Raw genomic sequence first — 23370 nt, 5'->3', positions numbered from 1 at the left:
TTTGCCTGGAAAATTATATTCAAATTGATTCAGGGACCCATGTATCCTATGGGTCTTTGTTTAGACAAACAGGGGATTCATGAGGAACTAGATTACTTTGGGCAGCCCTCCCTCCCCAAATTAAAAACAAAACAAGGGCTGGGGATGTGGCTCAAGCTGTAGCGTGCTCGCCTGGCATGCGTGCGGCCCGGGTTCGATCCTCAGCACCACATACAAACAAAGATGTTGTGTCCCCCGAAAACTAAAATAAATAAATAAATATTAAAACAAAAACAAAAACAAAACAAAACAAAACAAAACCCACTAATAGGAACTTACACAGGCTTTTAGGGTATTTATCCTGTGTAGGTAGACATAGAGAATGTTCTCCAAGAATTCAACTAAAGCCTTGGAAAATGGTAATCTGTAAGGTCCAAATCCACATCTGTCTTTGGGAGACGTTGAGTTTAATTTTGATTAAAGTTCCTCATTGTGCTGTGAATTTTTCTGTTTAAGAGGTTTCACTTGGAGGAAGAGAATTTCTATCAGCATTTATAATAACTATGGTATGCTCTTGCTCTGCATCCTGCTCTTAACTGGATAACAGTGTGCACAGAAAGCATAGTAGGAAAAATGGGGATGGACATATGTGCATTATTTTAAAAAACAGATTTTTTTTTAGCATTTCACCCTGGATCAGAAGAGTTATCAAGGATTTTGGAGAATCTCAGTGTCTTAGAAATATGTTATTGTAAAATAGCAAAACTAATTGATTAAGGATTAAGAGAAAGTTTAAGTGAGAGAAACTAGATAATGGTAAGACTGGTAAACTATTCTGTTAATGCCTCTGAAACAAGTTTTGGTGTAAATGGAAGCATCTCCTTTAGTTTAAATTAAAATTTAAAAAATTTATCTTCTTAGAATTATTCTTCTCCCACCCCAAATACTTTTCTCTTTCAGGAAGAGGAATGGGTAGGGCTGTTGATTCAGCTGTTTGTTTTGGAATAAATAAAATATATTTTCAATGGACTTTTGAATTATGACTTTAACTGAAAGTAGATTTATTAAGTCAGTGTCTATGGACTGATTCCATGTATTTAGGGATCCCACTTGCTTATTTAAAACATAAGTTTGGAGAGTTGAGACTAGGACTGAGTTTCATCATCCCTGCCTTTCCCCTTTTTTTCCCCCCCGCAAAGCCAAAATAATTCCGAGTATATTTGCACCTGGCATTAATTTTTAGTTGAAATGTAGTTGTAAAATAAATAAGAGGGGGCAGTTTGCTTCCACTCTAAAAAATTTGGTGAAGGTTAAGTTATCAGTGATTCAAGCCAAACCATATTATACATGGCTATTCAATTGATAGAAATGGTATCCATTAAAATTTTTTTTCTGTGGGCTGCTAATTGCTATTTTCAGCCTACAATTTCTTGCAGATGATTTGTTTGAAACCATGATTGTGGCTTCTGCTAAATCCTTTGAAATTCAGCCCTTTAATCCTATGCTGTACAAATTGTTTTAAAAGTACTGATCTAATTAAGCAAATTGGTGCAAATATCACTTGCCAAGACCAAATTCTTTTTGTTTAATGGACACTCTTTGTTCACATCATAACTTTAATTAAATTCATGGATTATGACATGCACAATCATGCCTCAATCATCCATAGCATTGATGTCCATGAAATTGGAATGTATTTAGGTTTTCATGGCACAGAGTTGTTGTCCTGAACCTTACAGCTTAAAAATACCTCCAACCGTGCACTTATTTATTGTTGTTTGTTGAGTCTCTGTAGAACTTTTGTCTCTATGGACAGAAATTGTCCAATGACATATAGCTAATAGTTAGAATGATGCACTGAGGAATGATCACAACAGTATCTTTTATACTCACCCAGTGTATTTTCATTTCAGATGTTGTATTTTTCATCTTTAGAAATTCTAAGAGTCTTTTATATCTTCTTTGCTCACTAAATTACATTCATGTTTCTCTCTAGGTTCTTGAGTATAAGAAACACAACAACTATTTTAGCATTCTTATCTGCTAATTCCATCCCCTTTGTCATTTCTGAGTCGATTCTAAATTAATTGATCTCCCAGACATATTACCCTTCTTTTTTTTTTCTGGTAAAGTTTGATTGCATGTCAGCCATTACTGTCTACATTGTGACTGGCAATGTTAGTCATTGTGATTGATGTTCGGTGCTGGTTTTTGTTGTGTATCTTTAAGTAGTGTTGGACTGGGTTCTGGGTGCAGTTACTTATAACCAGATGGATTCTTTCAAGGATTGCGTTTAACCTTTGTAAGGGGGAGTCTAGAACAGCCTTTTGCTTAGGGCTAATTTAGTCCCATTTCAAAGGCAATGCTTTTCTAAGGATGTTGCTCAGATTTTAGGAAGGCTTTCCACTTTGGCTAGTGGAACCACAAACTTATTTCCAGCCCTCAGCTTTCTAACTGCTTGTACTGTTCTGTATAGTTTCATCTTTTGTAGGGATCAGTACTCAACTGAGCATTTGAGGGGCGTTTTAAGTCTGCAAACCTTAGGAACAGTGTCCATGAGTATCCTTCTTCCTGATGCTTGGTGAATTCTACTCACCTCCTTCCAGACTCAGAACTCTGTATTCTCGGCCACGCCAAACTCTCAGGCTTCTATCTGGAGGTTCAGAAAGTGCTTTTCACCGTGTCATTGCCCTGCATACCTGTTTTCTTCTGTCTGAACATTATTTCTTGTGCTCTGTGTGGGTTTCTAGTTGTTTAAGGTGGAAGGACAAATCTGATTGCTGTTAATTTTGGCCAGAAGAGGAAGTTATATGCTTTGTGTCTGATAATTTGCTTCACATACTAAGCTGATGAACTAAGGAATTCAACAAATGCTCGTTGAGTACATGCTAAGCTTAGATGTCAGGTTGAGCACTCAAGAATTAAAGAAAAATCAAAATTTGCACTTATTTCTCTAATACACTCAGATAAACAGGAGGCAGAAGATATGGGATGTCATAAAAGAGATAAAATAATATAAGGATATAAAGGGTGAAATAGGCTGACTGGATTAAGGAGAGCACATGCATGAAAACATAAGAGAATGAAGAGAATTGATGTAGAATGAAGGTGTATGGCAGGGTGGGGAACAGGGAGAGGCTAAGGCAGGGGGGTCATTAAAGCACTGGGGAGTGACTTTAATAGATCTGTGTTAATGCCTGCCTCTTTGATTTTTTATTAGAACATTTCATGCTCAAGAGAGACAGTTTATTTTCAGTGCCATATCATAACAATAACATAGATTCTTAAAAAAAAATCTGTTTTTTAGAGTTTGTGGTAGGCTGAATAATGGTCTTCCCATGTATGTCCATGACCAATCTCTGGAAATGTGCATGTTTGTTTATATGGCAAAAGTCACTCTGCAGCTGTGATTAGGTTAAGGATCTCGAGTGGGGGTTTATCCTGGTAGACCTCATGTATTTACATAGATAAGAGGATGGCAGGAGTCCCCAGAGTCAGAGGAGAAAGAAATGTAATAATGGAAATAGAAACTGAAGTAATGTGCTTGGAAGATGGAAGAAGGGGCCACAAGCCAAGGAATGCAGGTGGCCACTAAAGCCGAAAAAGGCAAGGAATCCAATTCAGAGCCTCTAGGAGGAAGCAGACCTACCCACACGTTGATTTAACTCAGTGAAACTGAATTTAAAGTTGTGACCTCCAGAACTGTAAGATAACACAATTATTTTCCTTTAGACCATTAAATTTTATAGTAGTTTGTTACAGCAGAAATAGGAAACTAATACAGATTACATATTCAAAATAACAAAGTGTCTTGGTTAATTTTTTTAATATCTAAATGAAACAGAAGAAAAGAGGATGAGGAAAGAACATATGAAGTTACTTGTATTGGGCTTTTTCTGTATTGTGTTGCTTTACCTTGAAGTCTATTTTGGAGTTTCTACACAGAAAGCATTATTGGACCCAAAGGAAAATAAGGAGGTTACTGACCAACATTGCCTCACCTTTTAACTCTGTAAATTTGTGGACTGTTTAGAATCGAGGTATCATTTTCTGATCCTTCCAAATCAATAATTATTGTTATTCTAGACAAAGTAAAAAAGGTATAATTTAAGGAATAATAGTTGACTATTCTGAGTGTTTGATAGGATTAGCTTATTTAATCATGACAAAAAACTATAGATGGATATAATATTTCTATATCTCATTTTGCAGACATAGAAACTGAGGGTTGGAAGAGTTAAGTACCTCATCCAAGGTCACCCAAATGAGATGAGTTAGAGCTACTTTTGTCCTCTACTCTCCTGCCTCAAGAGCCCAATTGAAGAGGCAATCAGAAATCCATCTGTCACAGAGTTTGTTTATAGTCTTTGAGGACAAGCTTTATGTGAAGGTAAGTAATCATGGGTAACCCTGCTGAGAACAGGTTTCTCCTAGCCACTCCGCCAAACAGGCAAATCTGTTTTCTGAAATGACAGGGATTTTTCTGAACTCTGTGCTGTGTATCATGAGATTCAACTATTTGAAGCAAGTTGACTTATTACTTGAATTAAAAGAAGATTCAAGTCAGATGGACAGCTCTTTTTTATCAGATACACTGTGTGGACTCAGATGGAGGGACGACTCAATGTTGCCTAATGCCTGTCTTGTTAAACGTACTAATGCAATTCTCTGCCTAGATGGTTAAGACAACCATGTGGATAGGTGTTGTACAATAGAAATATAATGTGAACCACAGACATAAGCTACCTATGTCATATAAAATTTTTTACTAGTCACATTAAAAAAAGAAAATGGAAAAGATAACATTAAAATATGGAACTCAGTGTTATCAAGATATTAGCATGTCAGCAATCAACATAAAAATTAGGTAGGATGAGTTACCTACTTTATTTATTCACACCACATCTTTAAAATCCAGTGTATATTTTGCACCTATGGCACATCTGAATTTGACTGAACTATATCTCCAGTACCAAAACTGCATGGACCACAGGCCACCATATTGGGCTTCGCAGTACAACTGAACTCTAAGTAGGTCATCAGACATCTTGGTGTCCAGTGACAGCCTGGAATTAAGGGAAGATAGAAATTCTCTTGCATTTTCAGGTTCCCAAAAAGGGAATGTGCTTTGCAGTGACCAATGACCGTCATGGTCTGTGTGTTTTGGCCATTAGAGAAAAGAGCCTTATATTCTCTGTTGCTCTGGTGTGGGAGGCAAAACTGAGCTCTATAACTGCTCAAACAGAAGTCCCTACATGTGTAGCTGTAATTATAACAATGAATAGTCACCTAGTTCAACCTTGCTGAGAAGCGTAGTGGTGTTTTGCTAGATTTCAAGTTTGTCTTTATGTTGAGTGTGTCATAGTCATTGAACTAGGACACTCCCAACAGTAGAAATGGCAGAGTGTGTGTGTATGTGTGTGTGTGTGTGTGTGTGTGTGTGTAATTCATGAATGATAAAAAAATGGAAGATGATGTTTCTAGTTAGGGCTTCTGAGAGCAGCTATAGATGAAGCAGCACTCCAACAGGATAGGATAAAGGCCTCTTACTGGGACCTCCCTCACCCCACCAGTTCCTTCCGCAGTTTTTTTTTTTTCTCTGTGAACCTACTTCATTTACTTGCTTGTGGAGGATGAGCTTCACCCTTTACCAATAGCCTTTCAGTTTGTCCTTTCACAGGCGAGAGCATTCTCATAGAGTATGGCTCCTGTAAGGGAACATAGGAGAGAACAAAATATGGCTTTTGCCTTTTGGTTTACTACTAGAGGTGGAAAATTATGAGTTGCAGAAGAAACCCTTGCTGCAGTTGAACCTATGAGATTTCAAGAGATTTTCTAATTAATACTGATGCAAACAACATATCTGATTAAAGAGCCCAAAGGCCCTTAGTAAGGGATAGTGTCAAAGCATCTTAGGGTTTGAGAGCTCCAGCAATTAAAATATTTTTTTAATCACTTATGCCAAAGGAGATAAATGATTCACAGAACAAAATAGAACATTCAGAATAGACATAGATTCAAAGAGAGAATTAAGAATACATTAAAGGATATTTAAAATTCCTGGGGAAGAGAAGTTTGTTTATACTGTAGCTGTCTAGATATTTGGGTACAAATAAATTTTGATATTTATCTTGTTTCTTATATCAAAATAAATTCTTGCTAGACAAAAAAATTTATATATTTTAAAGAAATGGGAATTTTCCTGAAATGGGATTGTTCCTGAAATGTCTAGGGAGTAACAAGTAAATCATTTAGACTGTGTGCTGAGATCAGAATCAAGAGTTCTGAAAAACAAGGTTGATGTTGCAGGTACAAGGCTGTTTATAGATAATCGTGAATGCTTAGTTGAAGAAAGGAGATTTGGGCTATTGGCCACGGGATGGATAGTCCTGGGTATGGCTGTGGTCCAGGAAGATGATCACTCGTTTGACATGTTAGCCTGCTGTATTAAATTCTTAGATTGCATTATGGAGCTCCTAAGCACATCGTGATTCTAGAATCTCAGCTTTTCTATGAGAACCTTTCATTTGTCAAGTTTTTTATGTGTTGAATGAGTAAAACTTCACTAACGAATGTTGTCAAAATAAAATGCTTATTGGTGTTGTTTCCAAAGATCACCATACAATTTTTTTTTTATTAATAGTCTACTGATTCCTGGAGAGAAAGAATTTTCATGTATTTATCTCATATTTCCAATGTTGGTACAATGCTTGGCACATTTAGCACCTATTTATACTCCCCTACTGTGCCCAGACACTAGCAGTGCTAGAAGACCCTGACTAGCATATCAGATGCATTCCCTGCCCTTGTAGAGCCTGTGGTCCTGTGGAGGAGACAGGCAACTAGAGGAGGGCAGCTGAGGATGGAAGGGGTCAACAGTGTCTTCTGTGCATGAGGACATGCACAGAACTTCCTTGGATCTAGGGTAAGGATCAGGAAAGAATTCCTAGAGAAAGTGTCCTATATTCCATGTGCCAGTCATGGGAGCTCCAGACTTGCTCTGGAAGGATCTGCTTTGGGATGCTGGTGCCAGCAATCCCATACTCACCTTGGTAATCTGACAGTGATCCCTGTTAGCTTCTGCCAGTAGGAGACACTAAAGTGAGACTGGCAGGCAGGACTGAGGAAGAAGAGGCTGTTGCTTCTTCTTGTCAGTGTTCCCTGGGAGTGGCAGTTAACAGCTTTCATTCCCAGGTGTTTTGAAATTACCCATATGCAGCATCCCCTAAAAGGCGAAACATACCCCTCCTTATTTGTCTCAGCTCCAACTTTGTGCTCCCCAATGTACCCCCAGGAAGCAGCAATCCAAGGAAACATCTGGCCAGTTAGCCAGTGCTGCCTCTGAGCTTCTCAATGCTGAAGATTTGTTCTTGTAGGCCTAGGGCAGGGAAGCTGCTTTTCACAGGCCTTATCTATGGGCTACTATAGTACTTTAGCCTTTTAATGTAATACCTGTGAAATGAATTGCCTGCATTAAATTCCTTCTGTTGACACATCTAGCATGGTTTCTGGTGTTTGGGTTGTATCTATAATTTTCAGGATTAAGGGTTTGCTATGTGAATAGCAGATTGGAAGACTTCCTGGAAAGGAGAAAAACTGTATTAATGTAGCTGAGTGACCTAATTCTATTTGCATCTTAGTGGGTGTGACTTAATAGGAAAATAAACTGGTGTAGAATAGGGTGGCAATAGGAAGTTAACTAGCAGTTATAGACATTCACCGGCTGCCACCCATTTGCCTAAGATTATTCCTGAGTAACTTCTCTTTCTTTATACTTCAGTCTATTAGCACCTATCCCCAGAGGGCTCTTTTTCAACAATTATGACTTAGTTTGATTGAGGTTTCATTCAGCACTGATTTTTTTTTTAAACGTTCCCCCAAGTGGATTTGTATGTGTCCTCAGCCCTAGCTCTAGATCTGAGATCCTTACCCTCTACCCTGCTTGAGAATCATGGGGAAGGCTTTGCAAAGCACACATTGGAGCTTCTGACACAGTTATTCTGGAGTAGTTCCAGAAATTCATTTCTGGCAGGTTCTAGGTGATGCTAAACGTGCTGGTTCAGGGACATAGTTTGAGACCCACTGGTCTAGGCAGTTATTACACATGTGGGCCACAGTTGCCTTCCTGGTTCTCTCCTGCTTTATCTCCCTACATTCCATTTTTCATTATATTTGAGATTTCAGAAAAGTCAATTAGATCAGATGAACCTCTATATTCCTCTTATTTCTGCTTTCAGGAATTAGAGAGCTTCCAGCACAATTCAAGGAAAATCTAAAACCCTTTACCAGTCTGCACCACCAGGTATCTGGCCCTGCCTGCCACTGGGAGCTCCTCTTAGTGCTCTGCCCCTCACCATTGCTCTCAGATCCTGCTGGTTTTCCTTCTGGTCAGTATTTGCTGTAGGCTTTTTCCAGCTTCCTCTTCACCACTGGATGTCCTGCCCTGAGTATTCCCAAGCCAGCTCCTTGTCAGCCAGGGCTCAGGTCAGTTGTTGTCTCCAACTTCCACTTGCAGAATTCACTCCCCATCTCATGGTCTGATTTAATTTTCTTCATAACACTTACCTTTTTCAATTAGTTGCTAGTTTTGTTCTCTCTCTTTCCCTCTTGGAATGCAATCTCTGTGAAATTAGGGACAAGCATCTGCAGCACCTAGAAGATGACCTAGAATCTTGGAGCCACTAGTAAATATCAGGTGAATGAACAAAATACAGTACTATTGTAAGGAAAACATATCCATGGAAAAGAGACAAGTACGCTTATATGTGTTTCAGTCTTCCTGGTTTGCCTGGGACTAGACTAGGAGATTCTTAGGATGTGCGAAATGCTGAAACCAGGAAAGTCTTTGGCAAGCCCAGTAGGAGTTCACCACCCCAATGCTTAGAGGTCTTCCAGCACTTGGTTATATACTAGCACTCTCCTATTCAGTTCCCTTATCTTCTTTGGCTTCTTAGACAATTGCAGCATTATAGAACCAGGTATGCTTCTTGAGAATGCATCCTGTGTTTTGATATTGCTTTCAGGTAAGACCAGAAAAAATTATTCTCAGTTTCTTTGCTTATCTCATCCTATTTGACGGTACTTGTTGTTAGGAAACAAACAAAAAAATCAAGGAGAGGTTACTTAGGTTGATATTTAAGGCATTGAGCTCTATACAGTTCAAGGACTTTTCAGGGTGGAACTTAAGGCAGGATCAAAATAGGCAAGAGAAAAATAAAGTAGAGAAAAATCAAATGGATGTTAAATGAGAGAAAAAGATCTGGGGGCCAAGATGGACTACCAATTTAGTGAGTCCTGCTCCAATCTAGAAAATAATGACCGAACAAGTTGTATAGTTTTGAACTGATAATTGTCATGATGAGGGCAACAAGTTATTTGGCAGTGGTTCATCTGCCTGCTCATATGATGATATTTGATTTTGATGAGCTGTTCTTTTCTCCTCTTAGATGGCCTAAACTCATTTCTTCTATGCCCAGCTCCACACCCCAGTTACAGCACAAATTCACTGAGGATCTTATTTTTTCCTCTATAAGTGTGTTGGAGATAGGAGGAATATGTACTTAGTCCAGAATCTAGCATAAAGGTTTTGGGTTGGTAACTAAGTAAACGAATAAATAACTGAATAGGTATATAACATAGCAATCCTTTCAAAATTTGTCCCATTACTTCATTAAAGATGAATATGTTTTATATACTTAAATGCTGAGATGTTTTCTGAGCCATTTTTTCTACCCATAATCCTAGTAAAAATATAGATTAACACTTCCTGTGGGCCAGATGTAGTGACAGATTTCTTACACTCATTAACTCATTTGAAATAGGTGCTATTATTAATCCATTTTATAGATGAGAAACTAAGCATTAGCAAGGATAAGTAACTTGCCCAAATTACCTAGCTAAGGACTGCAGCCTCTGTCAGCTGATTCCAGAGGTAGATCCCATATCTTTGTTATTTATGTAAGCTATCATCACAGAAAAAAGTGACCTGGGATCTTCCCTTCCACAAGTCCCAAGTGAATTTAAAATGTTTTCTGTGCTTTAGTCTCAAGTAATTTTGCAGTGTTAATGCCAAGTAGCAATTCCTCATGTTTTGAACAGTTTTATCATTTTGAAGTAAACACAGTCATTGCTCTATTTTGATGCAACTAGGACATTCATGTGCCATTAGAGAGCATGCTGCATTTTGCATGAACTGTCTGTCATGTGCCTAATCTCCACCTTGGCTTGTGGCATCATTAATTTTTTTTTTTTTTACAAAGCATTAGTAAATGAAAGTGCTTTTACAAATCATTCTCTATAAGCCAAAGCATTTTAAAAAATAATTTGCTCAACTTCAGAGAGGTGCAGCCCATCAAATATAAGACTGGCAATTAATGCTCATTGTTTGAATGGTCCTGAAATGATTAGAGGCTCCCACGAGGGAGAAATTTGAAGTGGCCACATTTGGTACCAGGTGTTTGAGTAAAGGGTGTTATTTGTCTTGAGATGTAATTGGGGTCAGCTACACAATAAAGAGGTTTAAACTTTATGCCTCAGCTATTATTACTGGACCAACCCCAACCTCTTTCATCAAACTCTGGCTCCATTACCATCACTAACAATCGTTTTTTCACTGGGAGTTATCAATAAGATTATAGCTATTGTCAGAATGTGTTAGCCAAAAATGACTGACTCAGCATTTGAAGTTCAACAGCTGCAGAGTTTATGTCATTCAGGAGGACTCCTAAAATACAGGTGTGTGTGTGTGTGTGTGTGTGTGTGTGTGTGTGTCAAAGTAATGTGTAGTATGTGTGTATGTTAAGTTATGTACCAACACAATGAAAAATGGTTGTGGATTTCTGAGGAATCGTTCAGCTGAATTTGGAGGGAGCAATCCTTTTAGCAGAGGAGATTGAATTGGTTACTATCTGTAAAAAAATTCAGGAGAAATGAACGAGGAGTTCAAAATCTAGAAGCCACAAATACCATTATTATATTAAAAGTATAGGAATAGGCCAGACATGGTGGCACACACCTGTAATCCCAGCAACTCTGGAGGCTATGGCAGGAGGATCCCAAGTTCACAGTTAGCATGGGCAATTTAGAGAGACCCTGTCTCAAAATAAAAAATAAAAAGGACTGGGGATATGGCTATTGTAGAGCATCCCTGTATTCAATCCCCACTACCCACCACAAATACTCCAGGTATTATATTTCTACCCCTGAATATAAGGCATATACAGGTTACATAAAAATGATGACAAATAAGTTGAGATCTAAACCTGAATAATTATAAAATCTGAGTATATTTTTCAAGACAATGACATGCAGCTGCACAGATATTTTTCCAGTTACCTTTTGGTGACATTTTGTCATTTTTAGTAGTCTAATGTAATATGAAAATCCTGAATGCATTGGTTACGTATCGGCTTAGTGTATGAAATATAATTGTCATGAGACAGATTCTCTTCCTACATTAGGACCATTTAAAAAATTTGCCTAAATGCTTATGGTTTATGAATTTCTGTTATGGAAAACTCTTTCCAGCTAAGATTATTTTAATGGCTCTCACTCTAAACTAAGTCTTCACCATCTGTTCTTCATTTTATTCTAAATGATAAGAGAAATTAATTTAAATGCATCATAAAAGTGCTATTTTATGTTTTTAACATCCCTGTCTGGGTCTTGACTCTCAGTCTAAATGTATGTTGGCGATCTCCAAAAACATCTGGGGTAGGGTAAAACAGCTGTCCTTTGACTTCTGATTTGGAATACTTCCCAGAGAAGACAAGAAATCATTTTTAAATGACTGTATTACAGACTGACACGCCCCCTTTGTCTTCCCTGTCTAAAGTGTGCCATCACCAGTGAACTATCAAAGGGGGAGTAATTTTAATATAATGCTACTAAGACTTTATATTGACTTTTTATACTCAGGGAGTTTTCTTCCCCTTGGTATTTTTAAAAAAATATCAGTGCTTGAAAATTTTGTTGATGATTGATTTTATATGCTTTTTGGTCAAGTGTTAGGCATCACCATTTCTGGAGCCTGGAGAGGTTGATGATAGTCACAAGTGTCAGCAGGAAGTTTCAGATATCTGTGAGGTCACAAGGGAAGGGTGATCCATGTAGTGTCACATCTTAGCAATTGACAGTGTCAGCAAGGGCTCATTGTGAAAACTGAGAAAGGACTTTTCAATGAGACCACTATAGCTAGGACATAGCCTGTGCCGTAATGTTGCCCAGGGCATTTCCCAACTTCCATTTTCTTTTTGTGCTGTGGAATCACCAACTGTGATAGGTGGCAGAGAACATAAACTGTAAATTCATTACCTTGCACAGTGACATTATGGCAAGTTTGACTTTCTCATGATAGACTTGGGGAAGATTCACAGCTGTTTTTGAAGCTGTGGGGACCCTGACAATGTTACTTAGCATCAGTGTCCAGAACTATCAAGGGATGTGTTCTCTGTGGCAGTGAAGACACCTCATGCCTGGTACGGGAGCTGCTCCCATGTAGAACTTGTGACAGGGCACCCAGGGGGTCTGTACTCTCATAGGCCAGCTTCAAGTGCTCCAGTTACAGAATGGCATTTCTTAGGTCTGGCTTCTTGATGGAAGGACTTAGCATCAGTTCCTTCATATAGAATTCCAAGGTATTCAGTGACATTCACTGCAGTGAATAGGTGCGATTTGCACCTCTTCTCAAACCCTTGCATTTAATTCTAGGTTTTCCCTGGAAATAGAATGACTTGAGACAAAATGAGTGCTACTAGCAGCAGGCAAGCTGAATGTCAATCATGATGGACAGGATTTTGAAAGAGAAGGCACGGGTAGGGTGAGGGGTGGAATAGCTTTTATTAAAGGTCATTGAATGATTGGAGTATTAAAAAAATGATGCAACTTGCATAAAAGGAGAGAAATTCCTGCTAAATGCCTAACCAATATTACTTTAAAATGATTATGGAATATGATACTGTACTCAATAAGTAGAACAAATACCATGATCAGAAATTAATTATATTAAGTACTGAAGGGGCAGTGAAATTAGAAAATTGGGAGAAAGAAAACAGAAAAGGTCTAGAGAAAGGAGAAGTTTTCACAAAAAGTTTTAAGGAAGGGATGAGAGTTATGGATGAGGAATGGCAGGAGAGAGGCCATTCTAAGAAAGTGTAAGTTGACCTATTTTATAAGTTCAGTACTATACCCAGTTGTCCACCGGGGTGTGGACAATCAGAAGATTGTTATCACTTTGTTTATTTATTTAGTGGTACTGTGGATCCCAGGGGCACTCTACCACTGAGCTATATGCCTACCTTTAATTTTAATTTTGTATTTTGAGATAGGCCTTGCCAAGTGGCCCAGACAGGCCTTGAACTTGTGATTCTCTTGACTCAGCCTCCTGAGTTACTGGGATTATGGGTAGGTGCACCATGCTTGGCTGTTTTCACTTTTTATCTATTTTTTTTTCCTTTTGTAGATTGACTTTGCTTACAGATGCTAAGCTACTCCAAAACTTAAACTTTTAGAACAGACATTAAGAATTTAAATGTCTTTGGTGGGAGGAAATAAGAGTGAAGCTTTTATTTTGTAAAACAAAACAAAAACAAAACAAACTCAACTGCTAGAAACAATCATATTTTACCAAACTGTAATTTAAACACAAACTGTGCACACATACACAGACATTGCTGTTTTTTTAATGAAGAACTAGAAATCTGACATTTGACTTCTAGACCAAGATCTCAAGATCAGGTCTCCCATTTTCTATTGTGAGGCAAGTACAGAATTCAGTTTTGACTCCTTTAATTTGGAGAGATTTAGATTAATTTGTTATTATGCTGGGTAAGCTGCTGTATGCAAAGGCAGATACTTAAGCACATAGATACAATCTTTGTATAGATTTTTATTGTCCTGAAATAGGGAAAAATATGGTATTTCAACATTATACTTGAATGTTACTGTTTTGTTAGAGTTCGACAATTTCCATTTCTATCTTTTCATTCATTGGCTTATTATTATTTAAGAAAGGAAAAATCCCCATCAGTTCAATAACTCTCAGTGTGAATTTGTTAAATTCACAAAATGCTATGAATATGTAAAACAATATGTAGTAGCTTTACTTGTTTTATTCCTAACTGGAAAGTTTCAGTTTTGCCTGGTAATAGTTTTTTGGCAAACTGTGTCTCCCTCTAGTGATACAAATCATTATTCTTTAAAAAATATAGTAAGTAAAGTTGATCCTCTGAAAGAAATATGTGTTCCAGTCCAGACAAAAGCATATTATTAAAAAATAAAGTTAACACACTAATACCTGGAGTTTGCTTGACTGCTATAGTGGAGATTTTATTTTTTGATATGGTTTTCAGTAGGTGTTCATTCTATATGATTATGCTCACTTTAGAAAAGTATTTGTAATGTTTGGCTCTCCTAATATATGCCATTTTGTTAGATAAAAAGACAGGCCACTTACCTATTAGTTGCTATAGTGGAAATAGGGAAATACTGCAGTATTCTGGACTCCAAAGGATAGAAGCAAATTGGGTGTCCTGGCTCATGCCTAGAGGCCCCAGCTACTCTGAAGATGATTTGAGCCCATACATTTTGATCTGCTGGCTGATATGGTGATGTCTCTTCTTGAAAAGAAGTAAAAAGGAGCAGAAACTGAGTTTACTCTTGGCTGATAGGGTGTTTTAAAACTGCAGAGGTAGATCCCACTCATCCCTCACTCCTGAATATCCACTCACTACAAGCTAGATGCTGAAGCTACTCAGGTGAACAAGTCACAGCCATTGTTTGCAAAGTGATGTCACTGCAGGACTCTCCAGAAGCATTGAAAAAAAATGACCTATACTACTTTACCACTTAAATATTTTTTTCTAGAGCGTTAATTTTGGGACTAGGGCGGATCTACCCTGGACAGGCACGCCTGACACATCTGCACAGAGGACAGTGTCTGGGGTAGGGGGCTGCGGGACCTCCCCAAACAAGGCAAGAACAGATGTTGGCTCAGGCTGATTCAGAATTAAACAAATCCATCTAGATAACCAGGATCTGCTGCTTTAAAATGAAAGAGCTCAGTTTCAAAAGTAAATATAACAAGACCTCAAATCTATGGAGACTGGCCCTGGTGGCTTGGGGTGGGTGTTGAGGGAATGTGAGGTGGGAGTAGTTAGAATGGAGGGGCATGGTCCCATACAGCTCAGCTCCACACAGAACCCTTGAAAGGCAAATGAACCTCACCTTGATTTCCAGTGGAGTCATTTGCAGTGAAACCTGCAGGCAGACAGACTCCAAAGGCCGAGGAAGACTAAGTTAGCAAAACTCTGCAGCATAGCAATTAGGAGTTGAGTGGGGTCCTGGTGTCTCCAGTAGCCCAGGGACTCAGATGCTCAGGGGTTCCCACCCTCTACTCTCATAGGCTTTCTGGAGTATAGTTACTTTGAGAGAGACTAGAAGTATTAAACAAGTGTCATTTCTATTATCTTTAAGAGTTGTATTGGTGAGGGTTCTCCAGAGAAACAGATCCAATAATACAGGTCTCTATATATCACCATTCATCTATCTATCTACCTACCTACCTAACTACCTATCAATCATCTGTCTTTTAAGGAATTGGCTCAGGATGGTGACAGTTGGTGGATAGAACAGAGACCCAAATAAGAGTTGATCATAACAGAATTCCCTCATACCTGTCTGTGCTCAGATTTTTTTTTTTTTTTATCTTCAGGGATACCAGTCACATTGGATTAGGGCCCACTATTGTGACCTCGTTTTAACTTAATTAGCTCCAAGATGATCCTATCTTTAAAAACAGTTATATTATGAGGTACTAGGGGTAGGACTTCACATATGAATTTTGGGGAGACACAATACAGTCTATAACATAGGCACATGAAATATTTTTGTTTTAAAAATGATTTATAAACAAATTACAGTGACTTCATGTTTTAGTTTTAGGATGGTTTAATATTCATGCCTGTACTATGTTAGGGCCTTTGTAATAACTAATTTAATAATCTGTTATTAGTTAGGTGTTATTGTTATGCTCAGTCTGCAGATACTGAGGGAAGCACACAAAGGTGAAGAAGTACTTGCTCACTGATGTGGTCAGGAAGTGGAAACCCAGGCATTTGGGTACCAGGCAGGCATTGTAGCCAGCCAACCACACCAGGCATTGTTGAACAGTCCCCAAAGTGATGCTTTTAAACTTAAGGTCAAAATCCCTTGGGGGCTCTCATTAAAATGCAGATTCCTGGGCTCAGCACCAAACTTACTGAGTCAAAATTCCTAGAGAATTGGGAATGAGGGTATAGTCTGTATTATAACATTACCCCTCCAGGGGCTTTTATGTTCACAAAAATTGGAGAAGTACCAGAATTATTTTTGAAGATTTATCTAACTCTCCTTCTTTTAGTTTTTGATCCCAGTGTTCAGTGGCCTTTCCTATTTTGTAGGTGGGACTTTTGGGGGAATTTATTTACTTATTTAACTAATATTCACCAAGCAATATTGCTAGGTTCTGTGGGTTTACAAGGGTAAATCAGATGTGAAATTTCTCTTCAAAGACCATATAATATTATGTTGATATTATTAGGTTTTGAAATGTTCTTTCAAATGAGAAATATCTGTACCTCATTCTATTTTTAAAGGTTCTATTTTTCATAAATGTGAGTGCTTCTTCTATTAAGGAATGGCTCTATAAATCATGTATTTTAGTTAACTCTCTTAATTTTCTGGTAAGAAGGTGAATAACATACATTATTATCTGTAAACAATCAAGACTATGTTTTTGAGAGAAGAATAGTAAAAAAATGTAGGCCAGCTGCTGCTATTATTCAAGGCTTTGTATTGCTCTTGGGTTTTTGTGAATGTATTGAAGTGTGCAGGTGTGTGTACGTTTGTGATCCAGATAAAAATGTTAAACCTATCATTAAAATTGTTTTAAAAAAAACCTCACATCATCCTTTTTATGAGGAGTAAAAATAAATTCACTAGTTCCTAATGTCCTTCCTCTAAAAAATATGGTGGGAGGGATGTGGTTGCCTTTTTCCCTTTACTACTGGGTGCCTTTGAGTTGGAGATAGTACTGGGTCACAGATAAGCAGTGGCAGAATGCCAGGTCTTCTGTGCATGGAGGAAGTGTTCAGTCTGCTGTGGATGATACCATCTCCAGGGGTAAGTTCCCCTGTGGTTACAGAGTGTGTTGCAGAATTTAACCACTTCTACGAAGACCTCTCCTCCCATTCTCCTTCTTCCTCCCCACATTTTTCCTTCTGTGATTATGATGAAGTTCAACATATGGGTAGACATTAACCAAATATCCAAATATCAACTGCCCATAGCAGAAGGGGGCTTATGCATTGACTGAATTAATGAATATATTCTTGTTTTTCTTTCTGTGTAGATGTGCAGTGTGGTAGAGGGTGAGGGTAGAAAGGCAGGAAAAGTGAGTGAATTTTCTTCTTTTCCTAAGCTCCAAGACTGTTTTAACCAAGATTCTGATACTGTGACACACACCAGAGATAAATCAACTTAGAGGGAGGAAAGGTTTATCTTGGCTCACAGCTTCAGTATTTCAGCCCATTGTAGCTTCACCATATTGCTTTGGGCCTCTGGTGAGGCAGTACATCATGGTGGGAGGACGGGCACAGGAGGTCTGTTGACCTCATGGCAGCTGGAAAGCAAAGTGAGGTGGTAGTGGTAAGAGGAGGGGCAAGGGTATCCCCTTCAAGGGCATGTCCCCAATGGCCCAACTTCCTTCCACTAGTTCCCACCTGCCACCTTCCAGTAGTGCCACAGACTGGCAACCAAAGCATTTAATGATTGGCTTTGGGAGATGTTTAATATCCAAACCATTACAGAGTCATTCCAGTGAATTGGGGTGAGCATTGATATCCAGGAGTAATTTCCTTGAAGGGTCTGTGTAGCTGTGGCCACAGGGTGTGAATCCAGTGAATGCTTTTTGTATTCAATTAAGGTTAATTGTTAGGTTTTTGTTTGTTTGTTGGTTGGTTGGTTTGGTTGGTTTCTGCTGTTTTTACTTTAATTGTGAATGGGCTTTTTTTTTTTTTAAATATCATATCACACATATCAACCCCTTATCTAGCTAGTTGATGGCAAGGGGCCTGGAACTCTCCCTTGAGAGGCTCTTCCTGCCTCATCACAGGACAAGTTCTGACTTTCAACTAAGATCTGGGCTGTTACCTACCTTCAAAGGCAAAGGAAATAATTTGGGCTTACAACAAATAAATATAATTAAGAACAGACATATAGAATCTTTCCTCTCAATTCTGTTCATTAGTTCAATTTGCCTTTGGGTTGGCTAAAACTCAGAGTATGACACATTTGCTTTATATTTTGTAACATGTTAAGATCTTGAGTGAAAAATCTTAATTCACTACTCAGAATGACTGAATTAACCTTTTGAAAAGATCTTCATTTAAAAGAGGAGCTAAGACAAAAACAAAGCTATTTTGGAAAATCAGAATTTTTTTTTGAGTAAAATGGTATTATAGAATGATTGGTGGGCTTCTTTTTCCATAGGAGAAAAATATAGAAATTCACTTTTCTATAAAAGAGTGCTGTGACTGGAAAGTGGAAGTACATCCCAGGTGTATTAATGTGCTGTATGTAGATTGGAGAGTTTGGGATCTTGTGTAACTTATGAATCACATGCTTTTAATTTTTTCCTGGAAATATTCCATGAGGCCCATTTTTCCATTCATAAAAGGAATAGTGACACAAACATGGAAATAAATTTAAAGATGAGGCAGCCATAGTCTCAGAAATTAGGAGGCCACTGAGTGGACGTGAGCATAGCTGGGGACCCATGGTGTTGGGGGCCTGTGGCCCACCTTTGTGGCCATCCTCCTTACACCCTGAACCTGCTTTCCAGAGCTTCTTTTCTTGAATATACCTTTGCACATGCCATCCCTATGTCAGGGAAGAATTCTGTTCCCTAGGTAGTGCTTACTGCTTTCACCGTCTCTTGGCTTATTTAATAATTGATCCCCTCCCAAATCCTCCAAGGACGGCTAGGTCGCCTCTGACTCAATGCTGTTCTAAGCAGCATTGGTTTAGTTTACCCGTTTGTAATGCTCAACCTAAAATTGATGATTGATTCTAGCTTTTCTAGGAGGATGTGGAATAAGCTCGATCTTTGCCTTTTCTAGAGTACAAGTTCGAAAGCCGTGTTCTAGAGCTCAAGGTTTCTTTGGATGGGATTTAGGTCTACTGCCGGGTGAAAGAGAAATTGAGTTTTCCGGGCTCCCATCTCCACATACTTTAGTCTCAGTAGTAATGAGATTAACTAGCATGTAGCCAGAACTTATTATGAACAGGCACTGTTTCAAGCACTTTACACCTTATTTCAATTCCCATGACAACTTAAAATGGGAAGTATGGTTGCCATCACATAGGGGAAACTAAGGCACAGGACAGGCATGTAGTTTGTTCAGGGTCACACAGTAAATTCAGAGTTGGGTTTGAAGTCAGCAATCAGGCTCAGTTAGGCTCTGAAGGGCTATAGTTTAACACCTCTCTTACCATGGCAATTTGGCTTTTGTATATGTTAAGGTCACAGTTCAGCATTTGAGGAGAATGTCTGCTGCCATAAAAACTTAGAAACTGCCTCACTAGAGTGTGCCTGAGTATCCGGGCTCTTCTCAAGCAGCATTCAGTGGAGGTAAGTTTTATTTCCATGGACCTAGTGTTGAATCATGAATTTGGCAACAGTTTTTGTGTAGGTGTGTGCAGACGTATAGAGCAACACTCAGTTGGGAACAGCCTTGGCCTGATGGAAAAAGAGAAAGGAGCTAAACTACTTGGAGCATCTTCACATGCTGGCTCTGGGCCTCATCTGTATGGAGGGTGGCTTTTGGTCCTTTCTCCAACAACCTCACATGTGTGCTTACTCCTTCTTATACCGAGGGAGGTAAGTGTTGAGTCTGGAAAGGATTCCACCAACAGGAGAGCTACAAGTGAGCCTCAGTAAAATTCCTGAAGAGTAGCCCTCAGGCAGTTTCCTGTGGCTGCCTTGTTGTAATAATTTGTCTTCTAAATCTCCTCCTTCTCAGTTTGTGTTCTTCAAGGATCAAAAGCAGAGCTGATCATCAAGGTCCACTACGTAGCTCTCTGATGTAAGCTAACCTGCAAGGACAGGAGGAGTTCATCAGTATGGGTTGCCCCTCCTCAGAATTGAAAATATTCAGCTCTGGGTCTGGCAAATATACCTTTCTCCTAGGTGTGCTTGTGCTTAGCTCCAGGTTACCTTAACTTTTTCTAAATTGATGACATTTGCCAGGAGTTCATTAGGAAAGGACTGCTTTAATACTTACTTTAATTCTGTGCAAAGGAATATCCCCTTCCCTAAGCAGAATTGGGGCTTCACAGTAAGGTGGGACACAAAGAGGCTTTTTAAAATTAATAGCGTCTGATTGCACAATAAAATAGTGTTGAAGCAACAGCGTCTTACAGCACTGGAGAGCAGATCCAACTACTTTTTAAAAAATCTGTTATTTAAAAAAAAAATGTTTGTTGTGTGCACAGAACACCCATAGGTTCCATTTTGAGCCGCGGCCCCTGAGCATTGTAAATGGAAGTAATCTAGGGTAGCTGGGTCTCAATTCTGGTTGCTTGGTGCTGGCAGCCAATAGGGGGCGCGGCAGAGGTGGCAGTGCCAGGCTGAGAGGAGCGGAGTGGCCGCACCATATGGGTTCGCGAGGACGCGCCTGGAGAGACGCGCCCGGCTCTGTGCTCCTTTCCAATGCCATCTTCTTCCCATTTGCAGCTTCCCACTTCCCATCTGTGCCCACCCACTGGTTTCTCAAAGATTTTTTTTTTTTTTTTTAATTGGCATGGTTCAAGGAAAAGGCATCAGGAATATGTGGGTTCCCTGTCCTAGGTTCACACAGCATTGGAGATACGTGGCTACTGTGACCTGGCCAGCTTCTTGCATGCATTCTTGAAACTGTGATCCTGTGTCACTGCCGGGGGCTGTGCATTTTGCTGCATGGTGCTTATCACAGTGCTCGTGGTACTTTTTAAGTTGCCAGCAAAGCGTTTTCTTTTCCTTTTCATCTTTGCCAGTCCTCCCTACAGACTCCAAAAGGCATCTTCCGAAAACTGATAATTAAAGCTATGGAATCTGAGCATGAGTAATCGTTACCTATTTTGTTTGGGTGCAGCTCTTTAGAGATGATGATGTTCTTGCCAGTAATTATTAGGTTATCACCTTGTCATAGCAACTTCTTCAGGAGATGTGATTTTAGGATAAATGTTAGGCCAACCTTTGCTGTTTAGTTCTCTGATTCAAATAAATGTAGTATTCCAGGTTAACCCCTCACCCCCACCAAACTGAATAGAACACAACTATATGACTGTTTCAAGGATATTTTGAAAACAAGTATTTAGTAAAATGTCTGTTTCATCCAGTAATAAATAGTTTACAGCAGCCAGAAATTCAAAATATCACAGCACATTTTGCAGAACACTGTCTAGATTCTGCCATCTTGCTGAAACGTTCCTACATATTACTAGCACAGTTTTTTATTAATTGAAGAGTGAGACTATTTGGTATAGTTAGGTTACTGCAAATTCAACTTTTTCAAAGATGCCAGCCTTAAATAATAGGTACTGGTAGACTCCTGCTTTGTTGATGTGCTTTGGAAGACAAGAGAGTGCTGATGGACAAACCTGAGATCTGCATTCAGGCTGAACACAGGATCTCTTTATTTTTATTTTATTATTATTTTTTAATCAATGAGGGGAGAGATGGGGATGTGGTAAAAAGAAACAGAATCGAAAGATTGTCCTCGGGCAAGCTCAGTGGTTGTTTCTCTTAAGGCTGTTATGTAGGATATGTCCCCAGTGGAGACCCTTCGACTTCTTTATCACATTTCTCTACTCCTGGGTCTCAAAGTTAGCTTCTGTATTCAAAGATTCTCCATTGCAGACCCAGAAAGGTAGATGATGCATAGAATGTTCCTTAATGAATGGCTGAAAGGCTTTTGGTAACAAAGGAAATGGATAGATTGTGTTTCATTGACTAAATCAAATCACAGGCCCCAAAGGTCTGGATTTTAATCCCAGTATCTTTGACACTGCTCACTCCCTCTCCACATATATCCATTCTTACCCAGTTTCATTAAGGAAAGATCTTTGTTTGGGTATTCCTGAATTTCTTAAGAAGCTATTGTTTTTGTTTTGCTTTCATATTTCATTAGGTGAGATACCCATCTTTCCAAATGTGCCCACAAATTACCAGTCTTCATTTAGCAAGTGGAACAAAAATAGTTCAAAATTATATGTGGGAAAAATTTTCCCATCTGAAAATTTGAAGCAGTAGAAGTTGGATTTTGCGAGTTTGTTTTGGGTAAGCAGCAAGCATATTTCCCTTGGTTGGTTCAGCAAAAACATTTCTGTCCCGTCATCTAGTTAGGGATAAATGGCATATTGTGGTTTCCAAAACTGAGACTGCATATGCTGCACCCAAACTTGCTCAGTTTGGGAAGCTCATGAGTAGGCTTGCCTTTGATTTTTTTTTTAATTCCCCTGAGTTTCTCTTTTGGCCAAAGAGAAATTTCTTGTATGCCATTCAAAATACTTGAACTTATTTTCAACCCAGAATACAGAAGTAGCTAGTGAGGCCCTTCTCAGAAATTCATTGACATGAAGTGGGGGAAAGAAGGTAGGAGGAATAGAAAGGTCACAAAAAGCTCTGGTGCCTTTTCCTTTTTCTGGATATTGGTCGACAAAGAGAAACCCCCAAGAGAAAATGCTGATGGACTTTGTGTTGTCCCTTGGGGTTTCTCCAGTAAGACTGTTAAGGTATCCTTTGATCAGTTTTTGATTACCAACACCCCAAACACCTTGTGCTTTCTATATGTAGTATAATGTTATGTTTATATTTGGTTCTTTGAAAGAGATGGTGCAGAGAGAGAGAGAACATTTGGGGAACGTGCATTTAAGGGAAAAATAATTTGGTATTAAGAACGTTTTAGAGCTGGCCAAGAAGTTTATGAGAAAATATATTCATCTAGATTTCTCTAGAATGACCATATTGAACAGCAATGGCTTGAAATAAAACAACCAACTAAGAATAAGTAGGAGTGACTGGCTAGCTGCTGTGGGCCAGGAGTTGTGTTAGTCTTCCAGGAAACCTCAAGGAACTTAAAATACAGGGTCCCTGTCTTCCTGGAGCTTTTAGTCTAAAGGAAGAGTCTATCATATGTACCTTAATTAAGTACTTGATACTTTGAAAAGGTATAACTTTTGACAGAACCCAAATGCAACTTAATCTTGTTTCTGTAAACTTTATTCAGCGGGACCAAAATCTTCCACCTCTGGATAATATACCTGACCTGGAGGGCCTAGGGCTTTTCCGGTCATTCTCAAGTAGTACAAAAGATT

At 38.9% G+C, this 23370-nt stretch overlaps 1 long non-coding RNA gene across 2 annotated transcripts in view; it reads left to right on the top strand.

Moving 5' to 3' along the window:
- Window positions 1-23370, top strand: part of LOC125610547 — a 220935-nt gene that overhangs the window by 1115 nt on the left and 196450 nt on the right. For both annotated transcript variants that reach the window (XR_007340536.1, XR_007340535.1), the window contains one exon: window positions 4192-4369. This is a non-coding gene — a long non-coding RNA (uncharacterized LOC125610547). The remainder of the gene's footprint in view (window positions 1-4191; window positions 4370-23370) is intronic.

The sequence above is a fragment of the Marmota marmota genome, unplaced genomic scaffold (genome assembly GCF_001458135.2).
Source record: "Marmota marmota marmota unplaced genomic scaffold, marMar, whole genome shotgun sequence".
Classification (NCBI taxonomy): Eukaryota; Metazoa; Chordata; class Mammalia; order Rodentia; family Sciuridae; genus Marmota; species Marmota marmota.
Note: the sequence above shows the minus strand (reverse complement) of the source record. Positions and strands in the feature narration are given on the sequence as shown.